Below are 22,499 nucleotides of genomic sequence, written 5' to 3'. Positions count from 1 at the left end.
TAATCCATCAAGTGGGTTAATCCATCGATTGGATTACAGCTCTCATAATAATTTCACCTCCTGCATCAACACAGGAGCCTTTTGGGGGACACCTCATTCCCAAAACATGTCAGTATGATCGCTTTGAAGCATCACCTCGACTGGCTGCATAATATTTTATCAAGTGGATATATTTATGGACCTATTTCCCGGTGTAATATATTTGGATTGACTCCAACCTTGTGCTCTATTTCAGAGAGCACTAGCATAAACATCTTTGTGGGTAAAAGCTTTTCCACATTCAGGAATTTTTCCCAGCTTAGGCTACATTCCCAGAAATAAAACAAATGAGTCTAAGGTTCCAAGCATTAAGGTTCCTGAAACATTTTCAGGCATCTGTCTGAAGGGCAACCGGTGAAGAATAAGGCCCCTTGAATGGGTCAAATAGACACAGATGGTGACCCTCTGCTGAAGCAGCTTCTTTGTGCAGGTTTGTGGGGGTATTCACTGCTTTGCATAAAAAATTAGTTATTTGCTTCCAGACTGAATCCCAAACTATTTTATATTCTACCTTGTGTGGGGTGGTGGGGGTACTGGAGATTGAACCCAAGGCCTTGCACATGCCAGGTTAGGGCTCAGCCTAACCATAGCCTAATCCTCCTAAAATATTTGATATTGTCTTTAAAGAACCCAAAATTTATTCTTGATGCTATCTAGAAGATTTTTAGTTAATTCTCACTTGAGAAATGGGTTCTTTATGCTCCAAACTCTTCATGCTATACAGGTTAATGATCCTGTCTTAAAAGTCTTCCCCTTATTAGGTTTACCGGATATAAGTCTTAAGTATTGAATGCCTTTCCTCCCAAGTCCCAAAGGCTTATTTAAGAAGCCCACTTTAGAACAGTGAGTCTAAAAGGTGGAAAAATACAGAGGCTTAGCCTCTGTGACTCTTCATCTGATAATTAAGTGAAATTCTTGTGTTTCTAACAGGAAGAACGAGAGCACTGAAGACATCCATTTCTCTTGAAAAAAAATAATTATTTGAGGAATTGTTCCATGAATTTGAAGAAGAATCACTTAAAGAAAATTAATGATAGATGGTTACAATCATGTTTTGGGTTGTAATCCAGAATGCCTTCCTACTCAGGAAGGAGATGCTGAAACAATTTTCAGAGAAAAAAATAAATAAAAATAAAACCAAAGCCATGCACACATGACACAGAGAATGAACATAGGGTGGGGAATGCAAAAGGAGTAGCAAGAGGCCACTCTTATAGATCTACTTTTTTCCTTTTTCCTACATTTCAACATCTCTCCCATTATCAAATATACAAAAATGAGAATTTCTCATAGAAAATTCTTAACTGCCTTCTTGACCAACAGAATATCAGATGCTATGCAAATCAACTCTAACTTCTTCCTTTAACTCAGCTGTGAATTTTCATTTTAGGTCATCTTTTCTTCGCATACATGAAAGATTCAAAAACTTATAAACATAATCCCACAGGATTGATCCCACCAACATTACCCATTATGGTAGCCACCAGCTGGCTATATGTGGTTGCTGAGATCGTGAAATACAGCTAAAACAACTGAACTGGACATTTCATTTTAGTTAATTAAAATTTAAATGATATCCAATTACGCCATTACATATGAATTATGTAAATATATTCAGAACAACTCCAGTATAAGGATACTTTTTCAATTGTGTATTCCATTCAAATCAAGTAATTCTGTTGAAAATTTAGCACCTAAATTGAAATGTGCTGTAATTGGAAAATACGCACTAGATTCCAAATATTAGTAATAAAAAAGAAGGAAAATGCATCAATAGTATTTTTATTTTAAAAGTTCCAAGAAATAAGTGAATGTATTCCTTACAAGTGGGAAAATCAATGTAATATTGATTATATTGATTGATATCTAAGCAACTAAGATGAGAAAAATGCAGGTAGGACAGGTTTAGGGATGATCAGGGATTCAGCTTTCAAAAAAATTGATTTGGAGTCATTTATTTAACACTCAAGGGAAAATGTCACATAGGTTATTCTAGGAGTTCATGAGAGGGGTCTGGCTTAGAAATATGCATTAGGGATCATTGGCATGGATGATGCTTGAAACCATGAAAAGAAATGAGGTCTGCAGAGATAATGTAAAAAGAAGCCAGGTACAAGTCAAAGCCCAGAATGCAGGAAAAAAGCAAGGAAGTAAAACATGAAAGGTATCAGATTTTTAAAAGGAGCTAGTAGAGAACAGTGCAGAAGTAACAATCAAAGAAACAATGGATGAGAAATTTCCAGATTATTGGGTAAACATCAATCTTCATATTGAAGAAGCACAGTGAATCCTGAGCAGGATAATTAAAAAGAAATCCACTACTACAGACATCCTAGTGAAATTCAGAACAACAAAGACAGAGAGAAGTCATAAAAATCAGCTAGAGAGAAAAACTAGACCCCTCCCGAAAAAAACAAAAAACACAAAAACCAGATTGTTAGCTGAATTTTCAAAATGCAACAATGGAAGTTGGAAGGCAGTGGAATAATATTGTCAATAAATTACACACAACATTAAAAAAATAACAAGAATGTCTTCTACTTGAGGTTTTAAAAACGTTGACCTGAAATGAGATAACATTAACATATAAATTTAGTAGGAGGGTGCTCTTAGTTAAATATAAAGTCTTTGACTTGCTCAAGACAAAAATAAATTTTGACTCAGTTTAGTTTTTTAAGGTAAATATATATGTTAAATTTACAGTATAAGAAATGCTATAAGACCACAATAGAATATAAAGCTTTTGAATAAATGGAAAAGAGAAATGTCATGTGGGGTTGTAGAGAGGGTTAAATCAAAACAAAAAGCAGCCAGATGGAGCACCTAAGTAGAGGAGTGTCCCCCATATGTAGTTTCACTCTTCACAACTTCAGTTATCTGTAGTCAACTGTGTGGTCTGAAAATACTAAATGGAAAATTACAGAAATAAGCAATTCACAAATTTTTAATTGCATGCTGTTCTGAGTAGCACGATGAAGTCAAACACTACCCCTCCATCCCACCCAGTGTGTGAACCATCCCCTTTGTCCAGTGTTTCCACAACACCCATTAGTCACGCAATAGTCATCTCAGTTATAAGATGGATTGTGGCAGAATCCCAGGCCTGTGTTCAAGTAGCTGTTAAAATGTGGAAGGCAGATTAACTCTAGGGTATGTGGCAACACTGCAGGAATGTAGGGGAATGCAGAGTATACACAGGGTGCAGTACTATCCAGCTTCAGGCATGCACCTGAATGGATGGGGCTTGGAACAAAACCCCCACAGATAAAGCAGGGTGGGCTTCTGTATATCTAATGTGGAATCAGCTTAGAGAACCAAGTTAAGATGGAAAAATAAATCCAAATATGTGAATAGTAAAACTATAAATAATCATAACTTACACATTCAAACTTAGAGGTTAGAAAGATATAAAGCAAATTAGTACTATTACCAATAGTTTCACAGGTGAAATTAAAACATACTGAGCTGTATATTTTTAGATAAAGATAAGCAAAGGATGAGGCAGGAAAGACTAAGCAAAAGAAAACCAGTACTGCTCTATTAAACACATACTTAAAAACAAGAGGCGTTGTTAGAGATTAAAAAGGGCATGCTCAAATTAAATTAAGATGCACTCAACAGCACATTACTTCAAAACATACAAAGAAAAAGCAAAAGAAGCACCCAGCAAAACTGATAAATTCACCTCTCTATACTTTCTCCCATAACTGACTAATCAAACTGCAAAACATCATTAAGAAAAACAGAATAATATAATTAACTACCTTACATTAAAGTAAGTCACTGGAACCAATGACTTTCTTTTCAAGACAACACAGAACACTTATGAAAAAAGTACTCTATACCAGGCCATAAAACAAGAGTCCATAAATTTCAAAGAACTAGAATGATACAGACTACATTCTTTTGTGTATTAAAATAGGAAAAAAATTTTGTTTCTATACAAAAACGTATAAGAGATAATAATGAAAAATTTAAAAACTCACTTGGGAATAATAACAGTCACAACTTGAGACATGCAAACATGGCTTATATGATTTTTAGAAAGAAATGTATAGTCCTAAATGTAAATAGGAAAGAAAAGGGCTGTGAAATCAATGAGTTCATCATCTAAATATAAGAGATGAGAAAAATAAGGCCAAAGAAGTAGAAAAGAAGAAAACAATATAGATGAGAGGAAAGATTAATACATAGAAAGGACTGATGAGATAGAGAAGTGAAAGCCAAAATTTGGTTCTTTGGGAAACTGGAAAAGAACTCAGGTGAGACTAATCAAGAAGTAAGGTTGGGCACAGTGGGGTGGCACACACCTGTAATCCCAGTGCCCAGGAGGCTGAGGCAGGAGGACAGCAAATTCAAAGCCAGCCTCACCAATTTCGCATCGAAAGTACTCACTGCCTCTGTGGGCCTCCTTACCCACCACTGCTTAAGAGAGACAGCCCTGGCCTTTAGGAATGTATACATCGGTCCCTATGTTTCTTAAGTGCCTGGGCCCAAGCACACCACTCGATCTGTTTTCTTCAGGCAAACTTTCCACTTTGGGGAGGAAGTGATTCTAATCATTTCCCAAATTTGTCAAAACCTGCATTTGTTCTTTTTTTTCTTGTTCTCCTCGTTGCCTGTGTGTGGACCATTTGTAGAAGAGAAAGGGAAATGTCAGCCCTGCATTGCTGTCTACCATCCAAAGCATCCAGAGGGGAGAGGAACCTAAGCAGAAAATGAGTGGTGGTGGCATCTGGAAAAGCAAGAGCAGGTACCTGGAAAGTGTGGGAGGAGTCAGATCCAGGAGGGAGCACATGGGACTCTTTTAGGAAGAAAACCTCGTTAAGGGATCTCAGCAGCATTCAGGCACCAGAATGGGAGAGGCACCTGACATCGCTGAACCACAGACCTGAAAATCTACTGCTGATGTTTCTAAAAGGCTTTGAATTCACAGGAATTCAATTAAAACAGCATCTCTGATTTTCCTTCTAGTTAGTTGTAAAAGAGAAAGAGAAATCACAGACACTCTGATTACATGTCATTTCAGTAAGTCAAAATCCCTAATGATGAACAAACCGTTTTTCAAAAGAAGCAAAACAAGACTACATTTATATAAAACGTAAACACCAACAGCCACATTTCTGAAGCTGGAGCTCCTTAGTGAAAAAAATGCTGGAGATAGGGATTTCCAAGAGGAAGCTGGAAAGAGGTTTGGGCTAGAAACACTGCTTAGTGCTTCAAGATTAGGCTACCTTCAGAGGGAAGGAAGGAAAAAAAAAAACGTTAAGAGGCTTGGATTATTTTCCTTTTCCCCAATAATGCCAACAGGATCCTGTTCTGTAGGCTTTCAAGTATAAACAATGACCCTGCATACTTTGAGGTTCTTGCATATTATGCCAAAAAGAGGAAACTTGTACATAGTTCTCTGAGCCAACAGGATCCAGTGTTAGAACATTATTGAAGGAGTTTGGCAAACAGATTTTGAGCCTCGGGCACCTCTGTCCTCCAGGCACCTGCCCTTCCTTGAGGCTCATCTTGCATTGTTTTTCCAAATGCCTGCTCAGTCGGATTAAATTGTAGGCCCACAGCATGGATATGCACATCACAGATGCAGAGAACACATCTGTCACCCCAGTGGTGTTCGCTCTAAATCAAATCCACAAAATGATACTCCATAGAGTGCTTTTCTTACCTCAGCTATGATATATAAATACTAAGGAAAATTCCACTCATAATTATCTAAGGAAGGTAAGAGTTGAATAAAAAAGCCAATAACAATTTTAGGCACATAGTTTCATAAGGCTCTTTTCATTCTCCTTACAGAAATGTGGAATCCATTCTTTGAGAGAGTTTGAAGTGGGTGAAGTTTCTCTTGGTTCAGCAGTCAGCCCACCTCCAGTCAAATCCATCATCTCTCTGCCTTTTCCTCACTAGCATCTGGTAGGGGTGAGCTGTGCTGGTCCTCTAGTCACTAGCAATCTGTCACACAAACTTATTTGCATACCAGTATTAATGACACAGTGTTGTTTTAGAATTACCCGAACCAAGGTCTTCTACATTTTAAAAGAAGAGATGGTAAAAATGTTGTAGGGACTGACGAGGCAGGACACCAGATAGGAAAACAGGAAGCAGGTTTAGAGGGCAAAGCTTTCACTGTAATCAATCAATACCCCTGAACCCGGAATTCAGGCAGTTTTGGATTTTAAACCTTGAAAACTTTTACAAACTATTATGTATATTGTTACTATACTAGATAGTCCATAAATGTTTGTGAAAAACTAGTGAAGGGGTGTTTAGCACCTGGAGTGCTGATCTCTTTCAAGCCTGTGGCCAAATTTAATTATCGTAAGGTAGAGCAACAGGAAATTGAAAGCTTAACTACATTGAACTCTTTTGCAGAGATCCTTTTGCTGATAGTTCTAAAATCAATTATGGTGAAGATTTCTGGAGACCCTTAATTAAGATTTTCTGTGGAGGAGGGGGTGCCTCTACAATTGAAATAATTGTTCAATGATTACAATGTCTGCATCCTGGGACAGGTGAGGTAGGACAGAGTTGGAAGGAGGTAGCTTCCTTGTTTCCATTTACCAGTGTTCACCTCCTTTGCAGTCTGTCCTGATTAAAGGCACTACTGAGCAGCTGAACACTAAAACTTTCATAGATTCTCCCAAACTCCGTAAATATTGATATGAAGTTAATTATTTTTATTTCTACATAATCATTTATGTGATGCAAGACTTGAAACAAAAAGGTCAAAAACTCTGAGCTTCCTAAATGAACTTTAGGACATTTTTATATATATATGGAAACATATATACACACATACTTTTTCCTTTAATACCTTTCTCCTTCCTTTTGTCGTATTATTTCCTTAATGTGATAGGCCCTATCTGTCTGCGTTACTATAGGAGTTGAAATGAGTGCAGATACTCAGGAAAGCAATTTGGCAGTGGGTGATCAAACTAAAAGTATATATAAAATAAAACCCTGCAATTCCAATTCTGGGCATATATTCTCCAAAATTTCTTGTGTGTGTGTGTGCATAAATACTATTCAAAGATGTTTACTAAATGCATCCATGTGATAGCCCAAAAATACAGAAGCAATCTAAAGTCCATCATGTAGAAATAGATTAATAAGATACTTCCATGATGGAATGGAATTTAGCAGTTAGAAGTATGAACATGATTTGTGTAAAACAATCTAACAGCCCAACCTAACATGGAATGATACATAAAAATTTGCTGAATGTACAAAAAATAAGAAAGAGAACCCCATGGCCAACTTTGTAGTCATGTCAGCTATGAAGAGCTATATAAGCATGCAGATATACTCTGCTTCATCAATACAGTGAAGTAAAAAGCAAGTTTTCATATTTGGGGCATAATCGTCCCAGTAAACTTAAAGAAGAGCACAAAACATCCTTCAATGAGCATCTGACATTTTTTGACAAGCTCAAGAAGAGTATCATTTTTGTGCAAAGTTATTGGACAGACATCAAAAGACCCTCCTCCTATTTTATCATTCTACTCGTTCTCTTCTGGAGCATGCATGGAATCTTCTCTCAGTTCCTATTTCCCTTTTTCAATTCTGACCAGGTCTGAGGCTGCCGGCATCCCATTCGTTCCACAGTGAGCAACTGTTCCCTGCAGATTGTCAACCCACTTTTATCCACTTAACAAACTCCTCCATCTTTTGCAAGATTTGCAATTACATTATGCAATGGATTTGCACAACGAGGTCCACTAAACTCCTATATAATCAGGGAGCAAGTGACCTATAAAGAAAATGATGCTTAGGTAGGCAAAGACCCTCTGTGCTATGTTAAGACATCAGGATGGGGACTAATATATAAGTGGACAGTTTGTTAGTGAATGTTTTCATGTGATGCTCTCTCCTATTCCAGTGAAGCCTCAAAGCTAGTAAGATTCAGAAAATGAACTTATGAAAGCTCTGTATATATCTATATTATATCAAATGACTTCTGGAAAAAATATACAAAATTTTCAACAGGGATTGAGTGATGGACATAAAGGTGATTTTTTTTTTTCTGGGTGTGGTGAACTGTCCCATTTGGACAGTCCCCAACGATGTCCCTTTTTCGGGACTCCAAATCAATGCTCTTTGACAATTCATTGCTAACTGCATGACATAATTATGAAAATAACATTTATGTGACTGGCATTGTTCAGAGTGCTTCATATTTATTAACCTTGCAAACTCTTCCCACCAGCCTCATCTTCCCTCAAGCCATTGAACCTTAAGTTGAAGAACACGAAATACCTCTCTGAAAAAGGAGATCACCCTCAGAGTGAGGTGCCAAGGTGGGATAATTTCAAAAAGAAATATATTTTATTTTGATACTGGGGACTGAACCCAGGCTTAATCACTGAGCCATATCCCCAGGTCTTTTTTACATTTTCTTTTGAGACAGTCTCACTGAGTTGCTTAGGGCCTTGCTAAGGTGCTGAGGCTAGCCTTGAATTTGTGATCCTCCTGCCTCAGCCTCCCGAGCCACTGGGATGACAGTCGTGCACCACCCCGCCCAGCTAAAATGTAACTTTATACTTAGAAGTATGTAAGATTTTTCATAATGCAGTCTTTGAGAGGAAAACTCAAATAAACTAATATCATATCTAAGGATAATTCAACTTCAATTGATTAAAGAAGATATAGAAAGGGAATGGGCATAATTTTAAAATACAAAGACAGGGACTAGGGACGTAGCTCAGGGGCAGAGCTTTTGCTATGAAATTGAAAGGTCTCTAGGTTCAATTCTCAGCACTGAAAAAAAATCAAATAAACATATAAACAAACAAAAAGACACATACTACTAGAACAGCAGAAGCATGACTTTCTTAACATGGTAAAGGCTGTCTCTACTCCAAATGTAAAGCAACAACTCTTGGTGAATGAAAGGCCAAGGTTCGTCGTAGGAGATTAAAATGCACACACACACAGATAGCAGTGACAAAGATGAAGCACTTTACTGCAAGCTGGTTCTAGCTTATATAGAAAGTGAGAGTCAGTTATCTTAAACCAGGAAGCTCCCGGGGCCAATCATAGTAAAGGTCAGATCATCACCTATGGTGCACACACGTCCACCCTGCATAAGATTCATGGGGGGCATGAGCTGTCCACGATCATGGAAGATGGGAGGGCCAATTAGAAGGTTTTCAAAACAATTTGTTATCCGCCCACTGGCAACTTGCCTGCCGCCATGTTGCATGAGGGGCTCCTTATCTGAAAGGCCCAGGGAGTTCTAGCTGCCCACTGGCAATTTGCCCGCCGCCATGTTTGAAAGGCCCGGGGGAGTTCTCAGGGAGACTCCCAACAGTGTATATTTAAAAGCCTTACACCAAAGTCAGACATCAGATTTAGAGGAGGCTCTATCACCACTATTACTCAGCATTATACCAGAGAGCCAAGAAGAAGATAGAAATAAGCACCATATTTGTGGTACATATGACACCATTATTTGTGGTACATATGGCTTTCTACAAAATATCCAGAAAATTTACAAACCAACAAAGATGCTAGGTAGGAAATGATATGCAAAACATTCCTATAGTAATAACTAGGCACTGGCAATAACCAATTTTTAAAAGGCAATTGGAGGGAAAACAATCCCATTTACAAGGGATTTACAATCCCAAAATCCGTAAGCAACAAGACAGATAAAGAAAATGTGATATTTCCATTGGATAGAATATACAAATAAAGAAGAATGAAGCAATGTTACTGTAAAACATAAACTTTGAAAACATTATGCTAATTGAAAGAAGCCAGATGGAAAATACCACATATTGTATTATTGTATGAGTCCATTTATATGAAATGTTCAGAATGGTCAAATACATAAAGACACAAAGTAGACTAAGTATGTGGTGAGAGCTGCGGTAGGAGGATCAGGGAGTTACTGTTAATGGGTCCAGAGTTTCTTTTTCAGGAGACAAAAATATTCTGAAATTAAATCATGCTGATTTCTATACACACTGTGAATTTACTAAAAAACTTGAGTTGTAGACTTTAAATAAAATTGAATTGCAGAGTATGTGAATCATACCTCAACAGAGCTGTCAATAACCTGTAAATTACCTAATACAACTTCCATACCTTCCTAGAGAATGCTGTAAATCTTTTAGAATGATCTAAAAAGACCATTCATCAAGAGATCATGTCCACGAATTAGATGTGTCAATAATGTAAAGTCTTCCCTAATTAATCTGCAGATTCAACGTAAATTAAGACAGAACTTTTCATGAAAAGGAGCAAATCCTAAAATTCATTTCAAAATCTAAAGGGTCAAGAATAACTAACACAATTTTAAAGAAAAAAGATAAGGGAAGTTTTATTAGAAGGCTTTCGTAACTAATTGAAATGATATTAGTTCAGGAGTCAAAAAAGTCAAAAAGAACAGAACAGAGTCAACAACAGACCCAGAAAGTGGTCTATGACAAAGATGGTAACAAAATAAATGAGAAAATAATAAACTATTCATTAAACAATAATGAGATAAATGGTTTTTGTAATGAAACACAGTTGGACTCATGCCTCATACAATACAGAAATGTAAACATCAAATGAGATCTAACTCCCCCCCCTAAAAATATTCCCAGTTTAAAAAAAAATACATAAAGCATAGATACGGAAACTCAAAAATCAAAATATATAAAGAAGATCACCTCTAAGGGAAATGTAAAATGAATGAGCAGTGAATTACTTTCATTCCATGCTTATCAGATCAACCAGACCTAGAACAGTCACAGTCAGACCTGGGAGTACAAGGAACTCCAACAAACTGCAATGAGAGTGTGAAGTGAACCAGTCTCTAGTCTCTTGGGAATGTAATCTGCAAAACCCAGTAAAGCTAAGGCACAGCCAGAGGTTGACAGAAGCACATCCACTGGTTGGTTATTCAACTTGTGGGGATTCCTACCTTGTGCTCATACATTTCTTTAAGATCTTATCAAAGATATTCACTGTGCTTTTTTTATAATAGTGAAAGGTGAAGATACCTAAATGTCCACGACGGGGAATGTTTAAGCACTGGTATATCAAAGGAATGAATTAACTACAAAGATCAACAAATGTTATCAACATATCAAAGAAATGTTTAGGTGAAACAAGATCATGAAAATAGATACAGCACCCCTCTATTACATAAAATTGTAATCAGGAAAGAAGACAACACACGCTGATGGGCACATACTCAGTCTCAACATTGCAGATTGTGTGGACTCAACCCCAAGTTCTCATCCTTCACTGTCTGGATTCTATGCTTGCTCAAGGGAGAATTTTCTATTTTCAGCAATCCCATCCTTAGACTTAAGTGGCTGCTGCATGTTTAATACTAGACTAGGAGCCAGGAAGGACAAAAGAATTATGCAAGACTTTTCCCAGCCTGCAGAAGGGTACAACTCAGCAAGGGAAGCTGTCTCAGTCTCAAAGAATTGGCTTTCAAATCTTGCCCTGGCTCACAAAGTACCCAAAGTTAGAAAAAGAGCATAGTTTTCAAGGCTCAGATCCTTTATCTATAAAACGGAAAAGCCGCCTACCTCCAAGTGTGAAAGAGTAAATGAGACAGTGTATGTGTGTGGGGGGGGTATAACACACAGCAAACATATAACACTCCTAGTGATTGTAGGCAAGGCTAGCCACCAAATGAATACAGCCTTCTAAACAGTATCTCAGTCATGCTGACAGTGAAAGAAAATAGTGATGGATTGACAGGGGCATAGGATAGGTCCTATTAGCCATCTCCAACCTGGAGAGAGCTTCCCTATCTCCTCCTGGTGACTTGGGCCCACCCCGTGATATTCGTGGGGCATTTCCTCCAGCAACAGTGTGGCTATGGCCAGACCGACCCATGTGTCTAAGTTCACCATGGACAGACAGTGCTTTGTAAAGAGCTACCAGTCTCAGGAAAGAAAACGCCATCTCTTGAACTGTTTGGGAAATTCTAGAGTAAGATGTAACACAGCTAATTTCCTAATTGACCCTCTTCAAAATCTCAAGGACCGTCAGGTATGGTGATGTACACCTGTAATTCTAGTGTTTGGGGAGGCTGAGGCAGGAGGATTACAACTTTGTGGCCAGCCTCAGAACCTAGCAAGGCCCTAAACAACTTAGCAAGACTCTGTTTCAAAATAAATAAAATAAAAAGGACTGGGGATGTAGTTCAGTGGTAAGTGCTCCTAGGTTGAAGCCCCAGTACCAAAAAGTAAAATATAATAAAATTCCAAGGACATATGACCTTAGCTCCATATTGCTAAGGAAAAGGCTAGTGTCCCACCTCCAGCCCCCTCCAACACACATCTTTTCCGCATCCACAAGCCATCTCTCTAAAGGGCTGAAATAGAGTCTTGTCCATGGACATAACAGTAGGGGTCAAGAGGATACTAGAAAGCAGTATTTGAAAATAATGTTTTAAGAGATACTGGGCTGTTGGATTTTATTCCTGGAATCCTTTTATGAGGGTTGGTGAGAGGATTGTTGATATTTCAGTTCTGCAGCCAATGTGGTGCCACCATGTGGCAACAGCACAAACAGTTCATAAATCACTCAGCTTTGAAATTCTGTGATTTTCCCCACTGATTTTTAACTTTAAGGAATTAAAAATATGCCCATTGTGTATGTTTCAAAGGAAAACTCATTCATAGTTGTTCCTCATTCATATCACTTTATTTTGGATCTGTATCATTCTAGTTTACTCTGAAAAAGCTCTTTGGGGAATAAATTGACCTCCATTTATCAATGTCACTATTGTATCTGGGGTGGGCTCCTTACACCATCAAAGAACTAATGATCAGGGCCTTTGGGGACCACCAACTCATCTCCACTCAAACTGAATTCTTCCTTCTAGTTTTCTATACTGACGTAAGTATGACTCTCCTTGGTTTGCATTCATAAAAAGAGAAGGCAGAAAATAATCAAGAAGTCTCATTTTAACTTGAGAACTAAAATGAGAAAAGAAAATAAAACTTGTCTGACATAACTAAGCAAGGGCAATCATGCCAGTAGGAGAACTGGGCAGATTGGGAATATTTTAGTTCTGAATCTGAACTTTATCCGGGTGCATTCCATCTGTGAAAATTCATTAAGTTATACATTGTGGAACAGGATGCAGTTTTTTTCTGTAATTATTTCATACTTTAATATAATGTTAAGACAAATTGGCCAAAGTCTGATCAGTCATTCCTCTTTACTTTGCCTTTGAGACGAGAACCAATAATAACTGGGAAGACAAAAAAAAAAAAAAAAAAAACAGGGAGATAGTTAAGTTTTCTGTAAGGTACTTTTTATACAGAGTGAATCAATTGTTCTAAAAGCCAAAGCCACAGATGAGCTCTCCTCCAGTCCCTCTGGGCAGGAAAGAGGAAGACAGGGCACAATCTATTTCACTGCTAGTTTAAATTACTCAGTGTGGCTAGAACTTCATTTTCTCAAAAATGAACAAATCCTGGAGCCAAACAACTCCTCTTTCTCTCTCTACTCCCAACCTTGTCCCCATATATGGACAAATGAGACCCATCAAAAAGAGAACCCTGCCTTATAGAGATACACAAAATCTCCAAAAAGACAACACACACACACACACACACACACACGTGTACATACACACAGTGTATATATACACACACACACACAATCTCCCCATCCCCCCCCAGACAGTCCTCAACTCCCTAGATACAGCTTCTGGCCCACAGAGACATCCCACAGATGAGAGGGTGGGTAATTAGGTGAGATGCAGCTATCCATGGCCAGGCAAAGAACATTAAGCAGGAAGAAAGCAAGAAGTATTTTTGAAACCTTAACAAAACTAAATTTCTCTCAAAGGAGAATTTTTTAGATCTGCAAAGAGGGTCTAACCCCTAACCCTAACGCTAACCCTAACCCCGATGTCACTGTCAAGTTCCCTAAATTACCTCCATTTCCAACCCCAGCCCCAGATTCTTTGGACCATTTTCTTTCTATGTTTCAATATAACCCCATTGAGTTTTCACACCTATCATACCCTCTGAACCCCAAGTGCCTTGGAAAGACTAAAAACAGATATTATTTCATTTTATAAGTGAAAAAGTTGAGGCTCAAAGATGCTTGTCAGTCATACCAAAAATCGTCTAAGTAGTATCTCATCACCGAATTTCAGAATTGAGGAAGGGGCGGCTGAATTGGTGGGCTCGGATGATAATGGCAAAAGAGGTGGGGACAACCTGCTTCCCAGCCCAAAGCTGTGAAGCAGCCCACAATGCCACCAACAGCAGCACTAGAGCTGCTTCCAGGAATCTGGGGTAAACAATTCACCTCTAACAGCATTTACATACTGGTCCCCTCCCTCTTTCCTGGGAAAGTGTCAAGCAAATCAACAAATCCAGATCAAGGGGTGGGGGTTGGGAGGGCAGAAATGAAGTCAAGACTCAAGGCATTTTCTAGTAGCAGATGTGAGCAAATGTAATGGAAACCAACCCGTGGCGTACCCGCTTCTCTTAGGCAGGTCCATCTAGGCCTTGTGCACTCAGAGTCTCTGGGATAGTTATCCTCAGGGACAGGCTTTATTGGGGGGCGAAGGGAGGGTACGAAGTAGAACAATACGGATCTCAACGCAGGTACCTAACAAATTCCCCTATTCTCGTCGAGACGTCAGTAAATTAAGTGACGGGAAAGAGAAAGAGTGCCCCCAAAAACTGCACGTCCAGGGGTTCGCACCACCGAACCGCTCCACAACACATTCATCCGGAAGGTCTCTCGCGATTATCTGTACTGTAGAGTCCCTGGGGATAGGTTTCCTACGTCTCCAAGTCTGGCATCTTTGGGGTTAAAGGAGTGTGAGGAAGAGATCAGGATGAAACTGAAGTAACCCCCCCACCCCACCCCCGCAACCCCCTACAGCGCTTCCCTGCCCAGGCAGCCCGGGGGCGGGGCCAGATGCAATGGTCTCGGGTTCTAACTCTGCGCACCAGCCATGACCTTGGGCAGGTCCCTGATTAGCCCCATTTTACAGAAATTAAGAGTCCGAAAGAGTCAAGTCCACTACGGTGGGCTGCTGCGGGGCGCTTTTTGGATGGTTTGAGACGCCCGTACAGGTAGCCTAGTAGGTGCGCGGTGAACCGCAGCCCCAGCACTACGTGGCCAGCTGGGATCGGAAAACGCGAGGGAAACGCAGAGGCAAGGTCCCCGCCCCAGAGGCATAGAAAGGGGCGGTTCCGACTGCGAGGATCCCTGAGCAAGTTCAAGTCTCCCCTATCCAGCTTCTTCCTCTGCAGAGGCAGACTGGCCATGCCGGGAGCCTGGCTCAGGACGCGCTCGGGGTGCTGGGGAACCTGAGAGACACCTCCACACACCCACCCTAAAAGTTGCGGCAACATGAAGGGGAGAGTGGCGCAAAGCTGCCAGAAGGGAGGGGAGGGCACAATACTCACACGGACTGGCCGGCCTGGAAAAGGTCCGCGGCTGGGGTCATTGATGGCGGCCGGGTTCAGGCCACCGCGCCTCGGGATGCCCAGGGTACCTGCCGCAGCGCCGCGCGTGGATCAGAAGGCTGCGGGCAGCGAGGAAGGGGTGCGAGTCAGCCGGCAAGCCAGAGCTGGGCTGCAGCGCCGCGGGGGATCGGCCGCCAGAACCGCAACCGCAGCGGGAGCCGGGAAGCGGGCAGTAGGCGGGAGCGCAGAGGTGGCAGCGGCTGTGAGGGAGGCGCCCGCGCCGCAGGCAGTCAAGCCAGCCTGGCCGCAGCGGCCACCGACACCTGCTGGCCCGGCTGACGGCCAATCAGAGGCGCCCGGGGCGGGGGCGCGTGCGGAGGCGGGGCGGGGGCGCGTGCGGGGAGCCCGGCTGGAGAGGCGGCGCACAACCGCGCCTGCGCCGGAACACCGGGTGCCTACCCCGCGGGTGGCTCCAGAGCTCCCCAGGCGCGCGGGCGGCACGCGCCGGGAGGGGCGGGGCGCCCTAGGAGGAGGCGGGGCTGGAGCTGCAAGAACCCGGGGCGGGGACCAGCGCCCCTCCCGGAGCTCTTTCAGCTGCGCAGTGCAGTGTAGGGACCCGGGTCCCGGAGCCCCAAGGCGCGACTTCAGGACATTTCGAGCTTTCCTGCCCGCTGCCTCGGAACATTGGAGACTCAGGACCTCCGTGACCGCGGAGTGATGGGCCACTAAATCCAGGGCCTGCCTGGTTCCGAGAACACCGCGGTCTGCCGGCCCGAGCCTCTCCAAAGCTGGGGTGACCCTCCTCCTTCCACAGCTCTTCCTCACTTCATGGTCCCTGGGTATTTAAAGCCACCGTGATGGCCTGATCCGGATTCCTGTCATTCTCCCAGGAATTTACTGTGCTAGCGACGCTCATTCATTCAAAGCCCTTTGGTTCGCGCTTGGCTTAGGGAGCTGTCCGGGCTACTGCGTGCCCAAGTCTTCCAAAGCCCCCTCCGCTTGTGCAACACCAGGTTAGAGAGCCCCCAGTGTCAGGACGCCCGGAGTGCTGCAAGTGAGGAACGCACTGGGACTCATGCCAGGAGCAGCTGGTTATGGAAGAATGACAGAGTTGAAAGGTTTCACCCCAGGCCAGGGGTTCATTGCGTGTAGGCATTCGAACAAGCACAGGGCCAGAAATTTTCCTGAGACCGTCTGCCTCATCCCCAACCACTCGGCTGTGAAAACACATTGTCAGTTTTAGCTGCTTCTCACTGAAGAAACTTCATGAGAATAAAGCCTTTGTGGAGCTGCACTGGCGATTTCTAAATCCCTGGGAATCCTCTCAGGTCGATGGTTTCAGGCTGTTCCCTCTGTAAATGTATGCAGTAAGAATGGATGTCTCCTTTGCTGATTGTTCCACAGCAGCAAAAGGAGAAAAAAACAAACACTTTTGGGAAGGGAACTTGGAAGGGATTAATTTCTCTGAAGATCTGGTTTCCACCATTAAAGGGATTTTAATATCCCTAAACTAGTAGAATAGAAGAAAGTTTGTTTCTAGTTTTTTAAATTTCATTTTAATTTTAGTTATCTCCATTCGATTAGTATGGTACAAAATTAAAAACTAGAAATGGGTACACAGTTAACAAGATTCCCCTCCTTTCTTCTCCCAGCCTCTCAATTCCTGTGCCTGGAGGTAACCAATTTGTACTCTTCTAGATAATATCTACATATACCCAATTAGTCAGATAGATTTGTTACATATTTTACCTTTTGTTGAAAAACAATGATAGCATTTACTATACAAAATATCCACAATGTTCTAGACCTTGATCATGTTCCTTAAGATATTATCAGAGAGTAATTCCATATTACTACCAATATTCTCTTGTTTGTGTACAGCTGTGTAGTATTCCATTATGTCAAAATTCATGTAAGAGACCTGAATTATGGTCATTTAGATTCTCTCCAATCTGCCATTAATAATAACATTGCTACAGTGAATAACTTTATTCTTATATAATTATGCTTACGTGGAAGTATATATGAAAAATAAATCTCTAAAATTGGAGTCACAGGGTCCAAGGCCACGTGCATTTATGATCTGGATCTCAAATGTTCTTCGTGGAGATGTTTACTCATGACTTCAATTGCCGGTTTACACATACAACCACACTACCCCTCTGGTGATTCTGAGTCATTTGTCCTCAGATCCAGTCCTGGTCCTTCTTGCTCTGTTTTGTGGGGGCTGACTTCTAAAGGCTGCATTTTCCAGGTTTTCCTATATACTGTGTATATACTTTGTGTTTCGCAGTCCACACAGTAGTAGAATGGAAGGAGGAAAGAAGGGAAAAGCCAGAGAATTTCTCACTGCTTTTCTTCTGCATTGAAGGTGGGCATAGAAGAGTAGACCAGGGTTATCAACTATTCCTCCTGGGCGACTCCAGGTCCTGTAAGACAGGCTAACTATGGACCCAGCTTCTTGGGCTCTGGCAATACCTCCTCCTCTTGTCCCTTTAGCCTGGAGGTAACAGATTATCCCACAGATGCTAATATCCAGCACTTTCTCCACTTCTGAAGAGCATCTCGAACCTCATGTTATCTGTGTAACCAGCTCCATGTTTTAAATTCCCCTAATTTTAAATACTTTTTAAGTGGTTCCTGTGTTTCCAATTGTACCCTGATATAGTCTTGCTACACTAATACACTCCTCTATATACAGTGTGTTATAAAACTTTCTGATCTTTGTCAATTTGGTAGATGAAAAGGGGCCTCAGCAATGTGACTTGCATTTTTCTTATTAAAAGCAAGGTAGAACATTTTACATATGCTTAAGAGTCATTATAGTTCCTGTTTATTTTAACTCTAGGTCAGATCCTTGCCCATTTCTTTCATTTTGACAGATTAATAGATTCTTAATGGAGAAACCAAGTCCTGCCAGTGAAACATTCTACAAAAACTTTTGTTGGAACCTAGGTTTTCAACAAGATTTTTACCTCAAGGAGCATTATCTAGTCAAAAATCTGTCCATGGCTATGGAGGAAAGGAAGAAAATAGAATAAGAGTATTTGGGAGTTTATAATCCACCTGGATGGACAAAATAAACCTATGTTAAATAATGTTCATTGCTTTACATTGTTGTAACCAGTAATGCAAATGATAACAAATCTGAGTGGTCTTTTCCCTACATAACGTATCATGGAATCATTCCCAATCATTACAGAAAGTTTTCCTCTTTTTAAAATTTTTTTAAGTTGTTGATGGATCTTTATTTTATTTATTTTTACGTGGTGCTGAGGATCCGACCCAGTGCCTCACACATGCTAGGCAAGCACTCTATCACTGTGCTATAACCCCAGCCCAAGTTTTCCTCTTCTTTCCCTGTTTCCTCCCTCTTTCCTTCTTTCTTCCCACCCCCCCCTTTCCTCTCTTCTTTTCCTTCAAGTGTACGGTATGCCATTGACTAGGCTATGTCATAACTAATTTAAAAGGTCCCAAGGACTCTTAGTTATGAATGGCAGAAACCCAACTACTATGGCTAAGATGTTGTTTATACCCCAAGGGTTCACATATTTGAAGCTTGGTCCCCAGAATGGCGATGTTAAGAGATAGTGGAGCTTTTTAAAGCTTGAACCTACTGGGAGGTCACAGGGGGTGCTGCCCTTAGAAGGAATTAAGTTCTTGTGGGACGGTGAGTTAGTTCTTAAGAGAAGACTGTAACAAAAAGAGCAAAACCGGTCCCTCCCCTAGATCTGGCTTCCATCCTCACCATGTGATCTCTCTCTCTCTCTGCACTCCCACCATGATGCCATCCACCCTGATGCGACACAGCCACGGAATTCCTCACCAGAGCTCAGCCAATGACAGTGTGATGCCTTGAGCTTCCAGAACTGTGAAGTAAACAAACCTCTTTTCTTCATAAAGTACCCAGCCTTAGTGTTTTTTGTTGTTGTTGTTGTTTTCAGAGTAATGGAAAAAGGACTGATAAACCAACTCAATCTTGGGCATAAAAAGAAACATATAGGCTTATTTAAGTGCAAAGTCCAAATATATTTCTAATTTCAGGAATATTGGATTCAGGGGTTCAAATGATGTCTGTAGAAGTAGAACTATAATCTCCCTGTTACTCTCCCCCCACCATCACCCCATCCTCTCTACTTTCCTTTGAAGGCTTCATTGTTAAGCTCTCTTCATGGGTGCCATCTGGCAATTCCAGGATGATCTATCTTTTCAGTGGTTAAGATCCAGAAACAAGGTAAGTCTTCTCTTTACCAGAGTACATGTTGCTGTCTGGAATGCCCTAAAAGTTGCCCTAGAAAACTCACTTGTCCTGCTTTAATCATGAGTCCATCCCTTGAGCAGTGTGAGGACTGGCATTCTGACTGTTGGTTAATAAAGATGAAAAGATATACACAGTGGTTGAAGTAAATCAGTCAATGTGTACCATATTCATGAACACTTTCCTACACCATGCCTCCTGACTGGTCAATAGTAATCTACATGAAAACGCTTAGGTTCATTTTTGTTCAAACCTAGTGAAGATCTTCTGCAGCTGGATCCCAGACACATGGTAAGTGTTTGTAGACTGTCAAAGGGTCTCTTTTCATGGACTTTATGGGGCTGTATCATGACAAGAATGAAGACTAAGTTCAAAGGTTATTTGACATTACACAGGTATTCGCAAAGCTGGGTTGATATGTGAATCTGCCTCTTGTTAAACCATTAGAATCAGTATATGGGGTAAAAATGGGGGTTCATAATCCGCTTGAATCAAATGTATGAAATATGATATGTCAAGAGCTTTGTAATGTTTTGAACAACTAATAATAAAAAAAGAAAATAAATAAACCATTAGAATCAAGCTCCTAACATCTTGCCCAAATTATAAACATATGAAAGAAAGAGAATACAGAATAGTTTAATGATTTGAGCAACATCACAAATAAGAAGAAAATACTGATAAAAACCGATAGACATATGAACAAAAGAGAGCTTCAGTACCTAATCTACTGTATTTTAGACAGAAACAGACACCACTTTGATTCTCCACCAGAGCTAGTGTTGATTTTTTTTTTTTAAAAAAAAGTTCCCTGTGACAAGTTTGGCATTTGAAGATGACGTGAATAACCATAAGATTGGCAAAAGATGACCTAAAGTTTCACCTCCTCACTTACCCCTATCCTGAACAATGCTGCTGAATTCCAGTAATATCCATCCCCTCGTTTGCCTCTCATGACTCACAGGCAGTACTTGTTTTTCCATTTTCTGCATGATCTTGACTGCTGTAAGGGTTTTAATGGATTCTTCTTTTATCAAAAAGAGCTGTTTGACATTTGTGCACACAAGGAACTGCATCACATCTTCTTCTAAAACAGAAATCAGACAGTCCATTTCTTAGCCAGAAGATTGATGAGTTTATACTGGCTGGAAAAGGACGTATCTCTGGAGGATTCTGGGTAGGATTAAAAGAGCATTAATCAAAAGAGTGGGGTGCCCGTCTGAGCTCATCACTTCCTGTCTGTGTGACCTTAGGCAATTTACTATCCAGGGTTCCCTAAATATGAAATATGGTATAATTCTCCCCACTGCCCTGTGATATTTTTATTAATTGACATAATGGTTTTAAAATTCTTATGCCCTTAATGAGATTTAATACACGTTCAATAAAAATTATGATTTTTAACTTGGAAAAAAAATGAGTATATAAAGGAAGATTCTATGCCATTTTGTGGTGTTTTGAGGTATAGAAATGGTTAAATAAAACCTTCATGCACTACCTTATCACCAACACTATTTCTACCTTTTCCACACCACTCATCACTTAGCTACATGGTATTAATTATTTGGGCATATCTCCAACCTCCTCAACTAGACTACAAGTGCCTTAGAGTTAGGACCTTATCTTTTTTTTTTTTCTACAGGGTGCTTGCAACATTAACTTGATAAATGTTAGATCTTCAGTAAAAAATTTTGGATGAAGAAGAAAAATGGATAAATTTGGCCTCATTATAATTTAAAATGTTTTATCTGTAAATGACTCTATTTAGATGAAAAGAAAAGTTACATGCCAGAAAATATTTTCAAATCATATATCTGACAAAGGACTTGCATCTAGAATACATAAACATTCTTAACATTCAACATTAAAAATAAACCCCAAACAATCCAATTAAAATGGATTAAAAGTTACGAGATATTTAACCAAAGAATATATACAACTGGCAAATAAGTACACAAAAAGATGTTCAATATCGTAAGCCAATCCGGAAATGCAAAGTAGGACTATAATGCTCTATCACTACACATCTATCAAAATAGGTAAAAGAAAAATTATGACAACACAAATATTGGCAAAGAAAGAGAGAAAGTGTATCACTTATGCAGTGCTGGTGGAAATGTGGAATGATGTGACCACTCTTGAAAATAGCTTTGTCATTTCTTTAAAACTCAAATCAGACTTGCAATTGCACCTTTGGATGTTTATCCTAGAGAAACGAAAATTTGCATTTATGTTAAAGCTTGCATGAGAATGTAAGCTACACAAATCTCCTTCAATAGGTAAATAGTTAAACAGATATATACATAATGCTACCCACTTTTGAAAGAAATAATGAAATTATCTTCACTACTTCCCAGGGGTGAACTTAGATAAGTTTTAAGGTCATTGTTCTCAGGTTGTATTTTTTTAATCAGTCTGAGAAAGTCACATACTATCTGATTCCATTTATATAAAATTCTTGAAATAAAATTATAGAGATGGAGAACAGAATCATGGTTGACAGTTGTTAGGGATGGAGTGGGTGGGGCAGGGAGTAGGTGTGGCTATAGAAGAGAAGCTCCCAGGAGCTTGTGGTAACACTAGTTTTTCTGTATTTTGATTGTGGTGAGTTACATGAAGCCACACACATGATAAAACTGCACAGAACTCTACACATACATAATGGGTGTGCATGTAACTATAGAAATCTGTGTAAGTTCTGCAGCTTTTACCAATGTCAGTTTCCTACTTCAGACATTGTATTACAATCATGTAAGATGTTAGCTCTGAAAAAGTTTCCATGAAGGTTTGTGTAGGAC

General features: G+C 40.3%; 1 protein-coding gene across 1 annotated transcript in view; it reads right to left on the bottom strand.

Annotated features, from left to right (window-relative positions):
* The window catches only part of Myrip (myosin VIIA and Rab interacting protein), a 320,799-nt gene extending 305,051 nt beyond the window's left edge, over window positions 1-15,748 (bottom strand). Inside the window, exon 1 of the mRNA XM_026401622.2 lies at window positions 15,444-15,748. The gene's annotated coding sequence lies outside the window, so the exon portion shown is untranslated. The remainder of the gene's footprint in view (window positions 1-15,443) is intronic.
* Between the last annotated feature and the right edge of the window lie 6,751 nt (window positions 15,749-22,499).

Source organism: Urocitellus parryii, chromosome 3 (genome assembly GCF_045843805.1).
Source record: "Urocitellus parryii isolate mUroPar1 chromosome 3, mUroPar1.hap1, whole genome shotgun sequence".
Taxonomy (NCBI): Eukaryota; Metazoa; Chordata; class Mammalia; order Rodentia; family Sciuridae; genus Urocitellus; species Urocitellus parryii.
The sequence above is the reverse complement of the archived record's forward strand: the minus strand, read 5'-3'. Positions and strand labels throughout refer to the sequence as shown.